This window comes from Apteryx mantelli, chromosome 23, assembly GCF_036417845.1.
Source record: "Apteryx mantelli isolate bAptMan1 chromosome 23, bAptMan1.hap1, whole genome shotgun sequence".
NCBI lineage: Eukaryota > Metazoa > Chordata > Aves > Apterygiformes > Apterygidae > Apteryx > Apteryx mantelli.
The window spans coordinates 1,215,561-1,228,724 of record NC_090000.1 but is presented as its reverse complement, the minus strand read 5'-3'; positions in this window follow the sequence as shown (position 1 = coordinate 1,228,724).

Here is a 13,164-nt window from a genome sequence, read left to right as displayed (position 1 = left end):
TATGGAGTGTTTCTTGGGAAGGAAAAAAACCTCCATCACTGTTCCACTTGACTGCAACCTCCTGCAGGCTGTTTCATCTCATATTATCTAAGCTCCAAGGGGGTGTCCAATTTGAGGAACAATAACTATAAAGTCATTTACGGTCCCCTGCTGAGGCACAGCACATGATAGCCTGTGTAAAGCAGCAAACAGACTTGATGGCCCCTTCTGCAGAGCTGGTCTTGGACCGAGTCCGGAGGCAGCGCAGGCAGGGGGAGCTGGCTTCCGGCCCCTCCTGAGGACCTGGCAGCTCGTTTCAGCAGTCCCACCGCAGCAGCAGTGCACCGGCGGTGCTCCAGCCTTCTGCACCCCTGCGGTGCTCGGGGAAGGTCATCAGGGCAACAGCGCTGGCTCCAGCGGGCTTGATGCGCGGTTACCACCTGCGAGCTGCAGACCTTGTCTACACTAGCATTTTCCTTCCAATTTCCTGCTGTCATACTAACATCAGCGCAGCTCCATAGAGGTTAAAACAGCTGTGATGAGCCCATTCAAGTTGATCCTGCCTGTGGAGCTGGATCAAGAACAGGAAATTGGAAAAAATATGATAGCTTAGTGTGTCCTACCTTCAGAAATGTGCCGAGGTGCTTCCCCCCTGCACTCCGAAGTAGCGTCAGAGGGACCCCAGGGTGGGATATGAGGAAGAGGGTGGTGTTGCACAGGGCACAGAGATGCCTCGGGGTTCACGGGCAAACTGGAGCATAAACCAGGCAATGTCTGGACACAGGGATTTGGCTCTGTTTCGTCTGCTGAGAGTACGTACGGTTCAGTTGCAAATACCCTCCCAAGGAATCCTCCTCTTTGCATCCTCTGTGGCAGTAGCTGACTCGTCTTGATTCCTATATGTTTCTCCTAGCATGTGGTTTTTTTAGTAACTTTTGAGGGTCTGTGCCAAAGCTCAACTAATGGAGACTTCTGAGGAGGGGTTATTACGAACTGTGCTGTTGCAGGAAGCACTTCTCCCTTGGGCAAGTCCCGTGTCCTTTTTTAATAGGCATGTTCACACAGGAAAAACATCTTCCTTGCCCTTGAGCTTGACCCCATTCCCCCCAGTTATTTCTGCAACTCAGCATGCCGGTGCAGCTCTGGAAATCGCAGGCAGTCACTGGGAGGTTTTGCTGGTGCCGGAAGGAGAGCAAGCTTCTCCGCAAACACCCGCGAGTCCCAAAGAGGAGTGCGGTGCCCGGCTCTCCGGGGAGTCTGCAGCTCCTCACTGTATTCTCAGGGTAATTCCTCCTGGTGGGATACACTTAAATCTTTTCCTCCTGAGACTTGCGGCTTAATTTCTAGAATGAAACGGCTATTTAGCTGTGTTTTGTTGTTGCACTTTGTTAGTTCTGAAGGCAGCCTGCGGGGCAGGCTGAAGCTGCTGCTCACCCAGGATGAGTGCAGCGGGAGTGACCCTGACCGCACATCAACTGCGTGCCCTAGCTTTGTGCCAGGAGAAATGTGGCAGTTTGCGAGTGGAAGAGAAATCCATTTTCTGCTCTTCCTTGCTGCCAAGGCTCCCTTCCAGGCACATAGCTTGTGCTCGTTGCAATGGTAATGTCTTTACTATAGATCCTCTCTCCTGGAAACTGGGAGATCAGAGGATTTCATGTAACCTCAGACATATCTAATCAACCATGTTTCGCCTCTCCGGACTTGTTTGGCTGCTTTCCTCCCTGCCCGTTCAACCTGGCAGTTGCTCATTTTCAGACGGACTTATGTTAAAGACTCGTGGTTATGTGTTACCATCACGCGGGGCTCCAGCCACGGCCATGAGCAATAGCAGTAATCCTGTTGTTCCCAGACCGGATCTGCCAAAGCCACGGCACTGGGATGGTGCAGCTGATGCAGGCAGAGGGGCAAGAAATGATTCAGGTCCCTTATCCATCCGGCTGCTGCTGCTTATACGTGCCTTTCCTTTCTTCATAGCCCGCCTTCAAGACTTGTCTTCCTTCCCCTGGGGTCCAAGAACAATATTCACAACACGAGGCTGGCAGTATCTGCATAGCTCTGCTTCTGCTGAATTACTATCAGCCCCACCGGTGCAGGCGACTTCTGCAGGGCTTGCTCATCCCGGCACCACCTGCTCTGCCTACACACTTTATAGCTACACTCCTGAACTACAGGCTTAATCCATGATAAGAGACTTGATCTCAGCAGGAGAGAGTCAACTGGCAAACACTGCGAGTGATATAAAATGGCCCAGCAGGACTGAACGCATTGCCTGGAGATTATTAAAACAAAAAAAAAGAGGAGGAGGGGTGAAGAAGAACCAAGAGAAAACAGAATAAAATAAAACCCAGGTATCAAGTTTTCCTCTGCATATGTCACCTTGTGAAACACCTGTGACTTTGCAAGCCCTCCTCACACTAACACATAAGATTAAAAACATAGCAAGTCCAACATCTGGCTGGGAGATAACAATATAGCTTGAACAACAATATGGAAACTGCCGTGGGCTTTCTTCCATTTTGCTCAGTGCATTGTTCTCAGCACAGCAATGAGTCTTTCTCGCCAGACCCAAGCTATTGGAAACTGTTTGAGAAGGTGGCTTTACAGCCAAAGTCCTGTGGGAACAAAGGGAGAATCCCACCACTTTGGATATTCTCATGCTGCTGTTACACTTCCCAGTCCCCTGCTCTTGGTGCAAGCCTGCACCTTCCTGGGCTATGTGCTTTGTGCTTGCCAGGATGGGAAAAGCTGGCCTGGGATCAGAGAACCTTTCCTGTTTCCTCTTCTCCAACCTGGAAGCCTCCACTCATTTTGGCCCTGGAGCGAAAGGGCCCTGTCCTCCCTGGGAGGATGCCCAAGGAGTTGCAAGACCGGGGCTTAAATGAGCTGTCTGCCTTTGGAGTGACTCTCTTCAGGGGCTGCCATACAGTGAATGTGAGCTGAAATGAGTAGCAGGAGAGCATATAATAATGGATACACCTCTTAAATGGGAATTAAAAAATCTTTCTGAACCTGCAGCAGAAATACAATTCCTAGGTCTGTTTAAAGAATAAATTGACTCAAAATGAGCAGCGCCATGACAATTCATATGGATGTTCTACATGATTCAATACTGGGGAGAAGGATGAACCTATTACGGTAATTAACTTATAGCACATCAAAGCAAATGTGCTCGGGAAGCTTTTCTGTACAGCGACTTTATTCAGTTTAGGAAAGAAATAAAAATAGGGGGAATAAACCATGCTCTCCCTGCTGCTGCTACCCTCTAGTTTAACATTCCCTTCCAGCAGGCTTTTGCAGCTGGGGTCTGTTGCAGACAGGCTGAGACACCCGCTTAGGTTCATAGTGCCCTTGCCGAGGCCCTTTCAAGCACGTCCTTGGTGTCGGAGCCGTCATTAGCCACGGAGGCCAGTGGGCAAAGGATTGTCGCGTGACCAAAGCAGATCTGGTTAATTTGGATCTGATTTGAAACAAAGTATGAGAAAGGGAGGAAAAAGTAGCCAGGAGGGACTTCAGGAAGAGCAGGAGTTTTAATTGGGTTTTATCTATTAGTAAATCAGGAAGCATTTTGGTGACAATTAGGTCAAAGCCTCTGGCATACCTGTGAAGGGGCCATCCATCACGAGCCCTGCCCGGGCTTGCAAAGTGGCGCTTACGAGTTTCCAACTGGCGCAAAAGCCCTTCTAAGAAATTAAGGTGAAACTCGCACTCTTGACCATGGGAGCAGACTGTCAGCTGCGATGGATGGCTGGGAGCAGGGCGCAACAGCTGTTTCCTGGGTCCAGCGACGCTTCGAAAACCTTTGTGTGTCGGCAGCAGCTGGTCCTTGAACGGATAGACGCGAGGGTTTGTCCCGAGTGGCCGAGTTAGCAATGCTGCGGCTCGCTAGATGTGGCTACTTCCCATGCAAGGTCCCAGTGGGGACACGCTGGAGCCCCTACTTACCACGTGGCAAATGACGCAGGCAGACAGACGGGTGTCAGCGCTGTCTCCTACCACGCATTGCATCGCCTGCTTTCTTTGGAGGGCAGCGAGAAAATGAGGAGTGGACACGACAAATGATCACAAACGTCCCGAAGCGCGGGCCCTTCCGCAGCAGGCTCCCGCGTGCGGGGCAGCTTGTTTCTTAGCGACGCGGAGCCCGTCTCTGCAGGCTGCTCTAACCTCATTGCTGCGGTGAGAAAATATCATTTTCCCCGAGTCAGTGTGCATGCGTGCCAGTCTAAATGAGTATTTTTCACACAGCTCTGTCTAAACACGTTTAAGTCCTCAAAACTTAGTTATGCACCCATGCGGCCTTTCTCTAGAAGGGAGAGAATAGAAAAGGGAGCAACCTTTGGCGTCACTACCATCGGTCTGGACAGCCTGGGGCTTGGACAAAAGTTAGATAAAGCAAAACTATTCCTGGTGGGAGGAAAGAGGAGCAAGGAAAGGCCAGGAGCTGGGGGCTGAGCCTCCTGGTAGAGCTTAAGAAACTCGCTGGATCCAACCTCATCTTCAGCGGCTGCTTTATTCTTAAATTGCCTCAGAGTTTTGCAGTGTAGCTGACGATCTGCAACCCTTCTTTGTGGTTACGCTTGGGCATCGCACACCCCCCTTGCTGCTCTCGGAGGGGACGGCGGGTGCGGGTTGTGATTGCCCACCTAACGCCTCTGATAGAGCGGCTCTTCCACTGTGGTGAGGCATCATCACCTCCTGCTACTCCTGGGGCTCATTTTTCTTCTGAACTAATACTGGTTCATCCAAACTGAAATGATTTATTAGAAAGGAATCCAGCTAAGTGATGTTAGTGTCTAAAAGTATTAAGAAAAAGTTCTGCTATTGACTAAAAATTGTGTTTTTCAGTTTTCAAAACAACATCAAAACAGTGTGTGTTCTGAAAAGGAAGTTAATTTCTTGTAAGGAAATTAAAGCCTAGGAAAAGCGTTAAAGCTTTTTTAAACTGTGGAAATAAAACATTTCAGTTGATCTTAGAATTTTGTTTGGGGGCATTTGCTGGCTTGCTTGTTTTGCTTTCTCACTCACTGACGTTTTCTGGATGTTGACTTTTTGGTTCCCTTTGAGATGGACTTTTTATTGCTTTTAATCACTAGAGTTCTCCACCTAGAAGAGAATTATTTCCCGCCCAGTTCTAGTTTTCAGGTGAATCCCCCAACTGTGGAATTCACTTGGATCAAAAACCTCCAAGCCTGCTGACCTGCAGGGCGTCTTTCAAGACTTATTTGTGCATTCAAGCTACGTCCAGGGCTGCATATTGAACGGGAGGTCAGCATTTTCCTTGGAGAGCTGGGGAAAAAGTCTGTTTAGTTGGTTTTATTATTGGCGGCATCCAGACAGGGGCACGGGAGAGGCAGATGAGCCTCTGTGGTGGTTTGCTTTCCTTCTGCGTTCGCACGCTGCTGAATTTCGCTGCAGCAGCGTTATGGGGAGTCATGCGTGCACCGGGGTGCAAACCATGCTGCTGGCTGTTGCGAATGCCGGAAGGGGGGAAATGAGGGGGAGCAAGACAAAAGCTTAATGAGGGAACTGCTGGGCTCCAAAAGCAGCAGTAGCTTTTTGCTGGCAGGTGACTGTTCTGCATGGCTGTTGGGCAGATGCAAGCAGACGCCGCTCTACTCCAGAGTGGTTTCTACAGCATGAGCCCGGCTCCCCTGATGCCAGCAGGCCCCTGCGTGATCTCCTGCCCGGTGTCGGTCTCCCGTGATGCCCTTGCAAGCGCCTGGTCTCTGGGGCTGACACGGTGCAACCCCGCAGCGACCGGGCTGGGAAAAACAACTCGGTTGTGCCTCATAACCTTTTGCATGCAATGAGCAGCTCAGAGAAAAAGTAGGAATAGCAAAGTGGAATAGCAATAATCATCTGAAAGGGCCCCCTTTTTTTCCCCCCTTAAATAATTCTGATTAAAGAAATGTTAATTGGGCACCTTATTAACAGTTTGTTTCCAGCCTGTCCGGCTCGGAGGAGAATGGCAGAGAGGGGAAAGGGCGGCTGCTGCGGCTGCAGCAATTAGCAGCGCTGGTGGAGCCCATTCCCACTGGGCCGGAGCCAGGCCACCGTTGTCCCGTGGAGCCGAGGGAAAGGTCGGAGCTGGGCGCAGGAGAGCCCATGCCAAAGGACAGGTCTCGCTGGAGGTGAGAAGTGAATGCGAGACTGACATTTGGAGATGGAGCTGAATCAGAGAGGAGGGGAAGGAAATAGTGGGAATAAAACGAGGCGCGAGGCAGGCTTTGCTTTCCGACGCCTCGCAGGAGAGAGCTTTGAGCGGAGCCGTGCAGCCCTCGGGATGCGAATGTCGGCAGCCGGGTTGCTCGGCTAGTCGAGGTCCTTTGCGCTAAAACAAATAAACTCCCTGGTTTCCTTGCAAGTTTGCAGAGAGGCCAAGCAGGCAGGAGCCCTTGTCTTTTAATTAGCTGTAGCGGAGGCTATTCAGCAGTAAATGTATTGAGCTGCTGGGCACTCTGGGTACCTCCCTTCTCTAGGTTAAGTGGCAATTACTCCTAATTAGGAGCAAATAAATATTTTATATGCTTTGGACTACCACAAGTGACCAGTGGAAACCCAGAAGTGTTGGAGAACATTTCCCTGCTGGCCGCAGGGCTTTGCCAAAGTCCCCTCGCGACGTCCTCGGGAGACGCGGCAGCTCTCCGGTCCGCTCTCCTCGGAGCCGCAGAGATCCTTCCGTTCCCACGCTGAGGCCTTCCCGGCACCCGGGTCCCGGCGTGCCTGGCTATCCCAGCAGGTCTTCGCCTGACCCTGGGCGCATAATTTCCTCCTTGTCCCTTTGGCACATTTTCTACATTGGTAAAATCAGGATAATAATAATCGCCCAGCTTGCGGGGAGGCTGGAAGGCCTAATTAGTTAATGTCCATAAAATGTTCTGCACAGGCTCGCAATTGCTGTCACCGCATTTCCATGTTCCCCTCGGATTGTTTTGCCTTTCTGCTTCCCGACGGCAGGCCTGTTGCACTGTGTCCTGGAAGGCAGGATGAAATGCAACTGCAGCTTTGTCTTTTATTACGTTTCTGTTCTGTAATAAACAGCAGTGGGTATTCATTATTATTTAAACACCCCATGCTTCTGAAGCCTTATTTAGGTGGTGTTTTTCCCCAGCATATGTTGGAATTTACAGTAAGTGCATTCATTCCACAGTCAACATTTGGTTTCTTTCACCCACAGACTGCAGTGCTAATTAGGGGAGGTTTTCCCTTGTTATCTCGGAGAGGTCAGGCACAGCAATTAGCATTTTGCCGAGATCTAAGAATAGAAACGGTACAGCTCGCTTGGCAGCAACGTATGGACGAGGAGCCCGGTGCCGTACAGAGGAGGAGAGCTCCTTGCGCATGGGGCAGCGTGCCGAGCGCGGGGGGCGAAGGGCTGCTCGGGAGCCAGAGTGTTTCACTGCTTCCCCGTTCAGCCTCAAGGCCATGGAGATCCCTCTTGACCCCGACGGACAGTGCTGGAGGTCTTGTTCCCAGGCTCTTCTGCGCTAGGTGTGGGGCAGGGCAATGCAGCGTCTTTGCCTTCTCAGCCATCAGCAGCAACCCGGAGTCACATGCACGCTCCTCCCAAGTGAAATACTGAATTTCGGGGCAAAGCTTAATAATTAAATTAATTAACGAGGAACTGGAGTGTGCCTGCAGTGACCTTCCCCAGTGTTAACAGGACCACTCCCAAAGCAGTGCAAACCAGGGCTTCCGCGTCTGTCCCGGCGTATTTGCACAGCGTACAATGCAAAGCTTTCCAGGCACGGGCTTTGATATTGTAGAATCAAATTAAACTTCCTCCTCCTCTGAGCTCCTTCCTTGCCGGCGATGCCGGCGCTGTGGGATAAAGAGCACCGCAACCTCTAGTCACCATGGCTGCTCTCGCAGTTTTGCCTTTTACACACACACGCGCGCGCGCACAGTCTAACAATAGCAGAGCGGGTCCCTGCAGGCGGGGAATATCAAGCAAAGCGGCTTTTGTGATTGCGCCTGCAGAGCAAAGCGAGCCCGGCTTCGTAGCTCGAGATATTATCTGCAAGCTGCTCCGTGTAACTTTATTTAGATCTTTCTGCATTAATTGCATGGCGAAAGGCTCAAAAGTTCAGAATGTGAGAGAGGAATCTTTGATGTAGGAGGCTGTTGTTTCCAAGTAAAGCTTTATATTATTATGTAAAACATAAAGGGCATTAGTTAGAAGACTGTGCTGATTAATTTAAGAACTCTGTCGTCTTGGGCTCTTTCCCCCGCCTTTTTTTAACGAGAGAGATGGGAGGCAGAACCGCTTGAGGAAACGAACCTTTGACTACAGGGTTTGCTGCAAGAGAGTCGTTGGGAAAGGCAGGGATGGAGCCGTCGCCTTGGCCCAGTGTGGGCCAGTGCTGCTGCTGCCAGCTGGACCCGCTGGGAAGGGCTGGTGGAGCCGGGGGGTCCCGTGCGAGCTCAGCCTCTCTGTGATGCTGCACGCGCGGTGTCCAAGGCTGCTAAGGGCCCTGCTTGCCGGGGCGGCTCACGGCAGCCCGGAGCCAGCCGCCCCCTCCCTCCCCATCCATATGGAGACGCGGGGATGGGGTCAGCTAATCGGGAACCGCGCAGCGCGCCCGGCGCAGCTCCTGCCCGCTGGTGCTCGGCGCTGCCCGGTGCCAGGAAGCACTGGCTGCGCTCAGACCTCGCGGCGCCTTTATGTGCTTGTTTAATGGGGGAATTGACTTTGTTTGGCCGCTTTATTTATTTACTTTGCTGCTGGTTTGGTAAATGATCCCAGGGTGTTTGCTAAATGTTATCAAGCTAATTGGCGGTGTTTGGCTTTGCCTGGCCAACGCCGCTCCTGTGCAGGACGATGTGGGGAGCAGGGGGAAGAAGGCAGAGGTCTACGCGCCGGGCACGGTGTCCTGCCAGCCCGGCCACCCTGCCGCCCCGCTGCCTCCGCCGGGGGCTCGCAGGGCTGCGCTCTCCCACCCTCTCCAGCCCCTCTCCGCTCCGTAAATCTGAGCCGGAGCGATCTAGAAACTGCTTTTCCTTTTTTGCTTGTCTAACACCCTGCAAACCCCTGTTCACGAAATCGCCCACCTGAAAGCAATGCTTCCAGCTGCAGTTCGGAGAGGGGAGGGTGGGTTACGGGAAAGGGGCCGATCTGCAGAACGGCTGCAAATGCAAAACCACTGAGTAAAGCCTGGGCAGACATGGACTGAGCATGAGCCTAGTCACCTCCGCTCTCATAGAACGAGAAAATGGACCTGGCACAGCTGCATCTTTGGGAAGGTCTTTTGGGATATCTCCTGCTCTGGATGGAGATCTTCTTCCACCAAGCAGTAAGCTGTGCAAAAAACAGATCACAGTCCCACTGATTCACCCGTGACTAAAAAAAATAAAAAAAATCCTCGCAGCCCTACAGGAGGTGGAGAAGCTCAAGCTGCAGCGTGAAGCAGCTTGAATCAGAGCTCCTTCACCGGCTGGGGTGTCCGAAGCCAAAGGAGGGGTGCGTCTCTCTCAGAAACGGAGGGAAAAGGCTGTTGGTCCCCAAAGTGTGCAGGTCCTTGGAAAAATGCTAGGAAGCTGCTCAAGAGCCCGTGTGCTCTGTCAGATACACCCAGCAGGACTGCTCCGAGAGGAGCAGGAGTAATCACCACCAACCCGAGACAAAAAAAATAATAATAATCAAAGACTAATCCTAAAAACTCTCCTTTAATCTTTGTGCTTCCAGACCTAGTCTCCCTTTCATCTAGGACTTTGCTGTTCTCTAGTTATTCTACAGTTATGGAAACCACAAGGCTATAAGAGAAAGGAAAAAGAAAAGATTAAATTAATGAGCAGGTAAGCAGGTTTATTATTTCGTCTGATCCTTCCTTCCTTCCTGCTAATTTCTCTGAGCCAATTTGGGAGGTAGAGCCTATAACATTAACTTTGTGACAGACTATTGTATCCGTTTTCTTCCTTAAACCATTTATCTGAGTGATATTAAGATCCAATTTGCATAGCTACTTTAAGGAATTGTGCCGGGTGTGTGTATCAGCCAAGCTGTGGTGTCTGACAAGGAGAGCATTTGCCTGCATAACAATAATGAAACAGACACTTTCAGCTTATCGTAATTATAGAATATATGGTACCTTATAATTACGCGATAAGAACAATAGCATCAATAGGCGCCGCGCGCGGTGCAGGTAGAGCAGCCTGGGCTCTGCAGCAGCTGCAGCAGCGGGAGGGGGCGACCCCAAAAAGCAACTCACCTTTCCGGCAGCTTCGCAACCCCAAGCGGATGTGGCGAACCGCAGTCTCTTCCTCGGCAGGAGTTGGAGTGCTGAAGATCTGCTGCCTAGCGAGCGCTGAGGCCTTTCTACGTTCTCCAGGAAAACCCTACACCGCCCCTCAGATGAGTGGGTAGAGCTGCAATTAGAGGAAAGACATGAAGGAAACGAGCAGAATCCAGGGAGCACTTTAAGAGGTGGGAGGCAAAATGCCTGCCTGGAAAATGGACCAAAATCCTCCAGAGTGCTTCTGAAGAGCATCCTGAGACTGAATTGAAGATCAGTGTCGAGGTCGGATATCTCTGCCTGCTGGGCAGCTGTGAGCAACTTCTCCACAGGACTTTTGAGGTGTCCTGGGCAGCATCTTGCAGCTTGCTGGAGCCATAGCGTGAAATAATTCACACGGGTAGGAGCGAAGCACCGACGGGTCGGCCGGAGCCCGAGAGCTGGAGCAGATGTGGAGCAAGCCCTGCAGGCAGCCGAATCCTGGTGGAGGAGCCATCCTCGCCGTTGGGACCTGCCCGCCCCGCGGCTGCCGGAGGCGGCAGAGGTTTCCATCGCGGTGCGTTGAGTTAGGTGAACGGTACTGCTCATCGCTTGCCTTAGAGCTGCTGACAGGTAGCAAATTTGGCGGCTGTACCTGTGTGAAAGCTGAGAGGCATCTTTCTCCGGTGCGCCTCCCTTTGCGCTTTTCGGTGTTGGATTGCATCAGCAGTTTTCTCACCAAGCTGCTCGGTGTTGGGAGAACTTTTTGCAGCTCGCCAGCATTAGTTTTGTCTGTGTTGCTTTCAACCCCTTTTCCAGGGCATCTGTGCAGAAGTACCTCTGGGACCTTCCTGTTGAAAGGGGGTCTTTGCCCAGTCTCCCACTCGGTTGTGCCCCAGATCACTACTCTCATACACGTGCAAAGCTGCAGCAGGCTTATTGCAGGGAATATCATGAGTGCTGCACCCAAATCTATTCCTTCCTTCCTGAAAACATCCTGTGATATTTTATCAACCAGCTCTGTTAAGACTCTGTTTCTTTTAGGGATTAGAACTTTGCTCAAGTCTTTTTGCCACACTTGAATATTGTCCTTGGGCAGGAAAAGGCCAAACGCATTACACACGCTCGGAAGGAGGCAAACGGAGTGCAAGCTCTCCCAGGAGAGCGTCTGGGGAATATCGGTGCTTGCCGTTACGCAGAGGGAAGATCCATTTCTTAAGGAGTTCATGTGAGGAACAGGCGGAGAGGGGTGTGCACGTGGAAGAAAGCATTCTGCCTCGTTCTCTGTATTGTTTGTCTCAGGAATTGGCTAGGAGCCAGGAAAAATCCCAGGGCTTGGAAGGGAAAGGGAAGCCTCTGGTAGCCACCTGAGTCCCATGGCTACTGCAGCAAACGGCGGCCTGCAGGGAGCAAGCAGGCATGGCTTGCGTTGCAGAGAGCCAGCGTTTCCATATGTCTGTGGTGTTACTAGGCAGGAAAGCGAGGAAGGGCTATGAGGATTTATTCCATTTCTTGCGCCAGGACCTGAGTCTAATCCCTACTTTTAGCTCATTAATTGAACCACAAAGACTACGTTTCTAGGCCAAGTCCTCAGCTGGAGCAAGTCAACTGCCTTGGGTGGAGCTCAGCCAACAGTCACCGACTGATGCGGACTCTCAGGTTCATCACGCTTCTACTTCAAATATCGTTAGCATTTTTGGGTGGAGAGGGGATCGAAACTCTTATTTTCATCAAAATATTGTGCTTTCTGAAAATGCCCTGACTAGCTCTCGTCATTAATGGGTTCCCAAAGTCCCTTTATAGGAAGGATGGCTGCTGCAATGTGCCCTGACTGTCCAAACAAGCAGTGGTATACATCTGGATCTCGGCTGTCCCGCCAGATCGAGGAAGCAGATAGTGAGCTCTGCCAAGATACCCTGGACCTCGTGTTCCTCCACTGCTTCCCATGGAAATCACACCCCAAAATATTGCTGTAGTACCGTATTCTAAGCAGCTTCTGGTTCTGTTTTTGCCTCTCCACAGCAGGCAGAGACACAAGACCCAGCTCCTGCATTTGTGGGCCAGACCTTCTCACCCCAGCCAGCCTCGATCTCCACCATACATATAAATGAGGCCAGATTGGGCATTCTGCAAGGCTGAAGTGGGTTGCAGATACAGCAGCTGATGGAAGATGACACGGATTGATGACACTCTGCAATAGCAAAAACGCACGCCCTGGTGAAACTGGATCGCTGCACGGCACAATGATTTACAAGGAGATGTCTGCTGACCAGATGGAGACCTCGAGCTGTGGCGAGCAGAAGCAGCAGTCTCGCCTGCCACTCACACGCCCGTGCCCCTCTGCACCGGAAAACCAGTGCTGACTGCAGCAGCTTCAGGATGCCCGGGACCTTTGGGCCTCATGACAAATGCTTGCTGCGATGGGAGAGGGAAGCAGGAACTACATATTAAAGAGAAGTGCTGGGAGAAGGTTAACCAGAGACCACAGCTTGCACGGAGCTGGGTTTCGTTTGGGGCTTTCTGCTTCTCGGAAAGAGGCTGTTGTAAGTGAATGGGGAGAGAGGACACGTCAATGCCATTAGGAAGAGTGCGTTGCCACATCCTGGATCCCACATTTCATTAATCTAGCAAGTGAATAGCCAAATGCGCGACAAGATTGATTAGGCCTCAATAGAAGTGTTTTCTGCCATGGGCTGGGCCACTGCCAGGCGGTGAATACAGCAGAAAGGCCATCCCTGTGCCGGTATATCTGTGTGGTGGGGGGAAATGAATTATCATAACTTATTAAAGGTTATTGTGGCTGCTGCAAGTTTCAATGACCCATTCAGAAAGGCAATAGGAGTGATAGATCCTCAAACAATAGGGTCTGTCTCGCGAGCCGATGAAGCCTTGAGCTAATGGTTATGAACTGAAACAGGAAATAGCCCAGCACAATACGCTCGGTGCTGACGGCTCGTATTTCTAAGCCTTGCTGCTT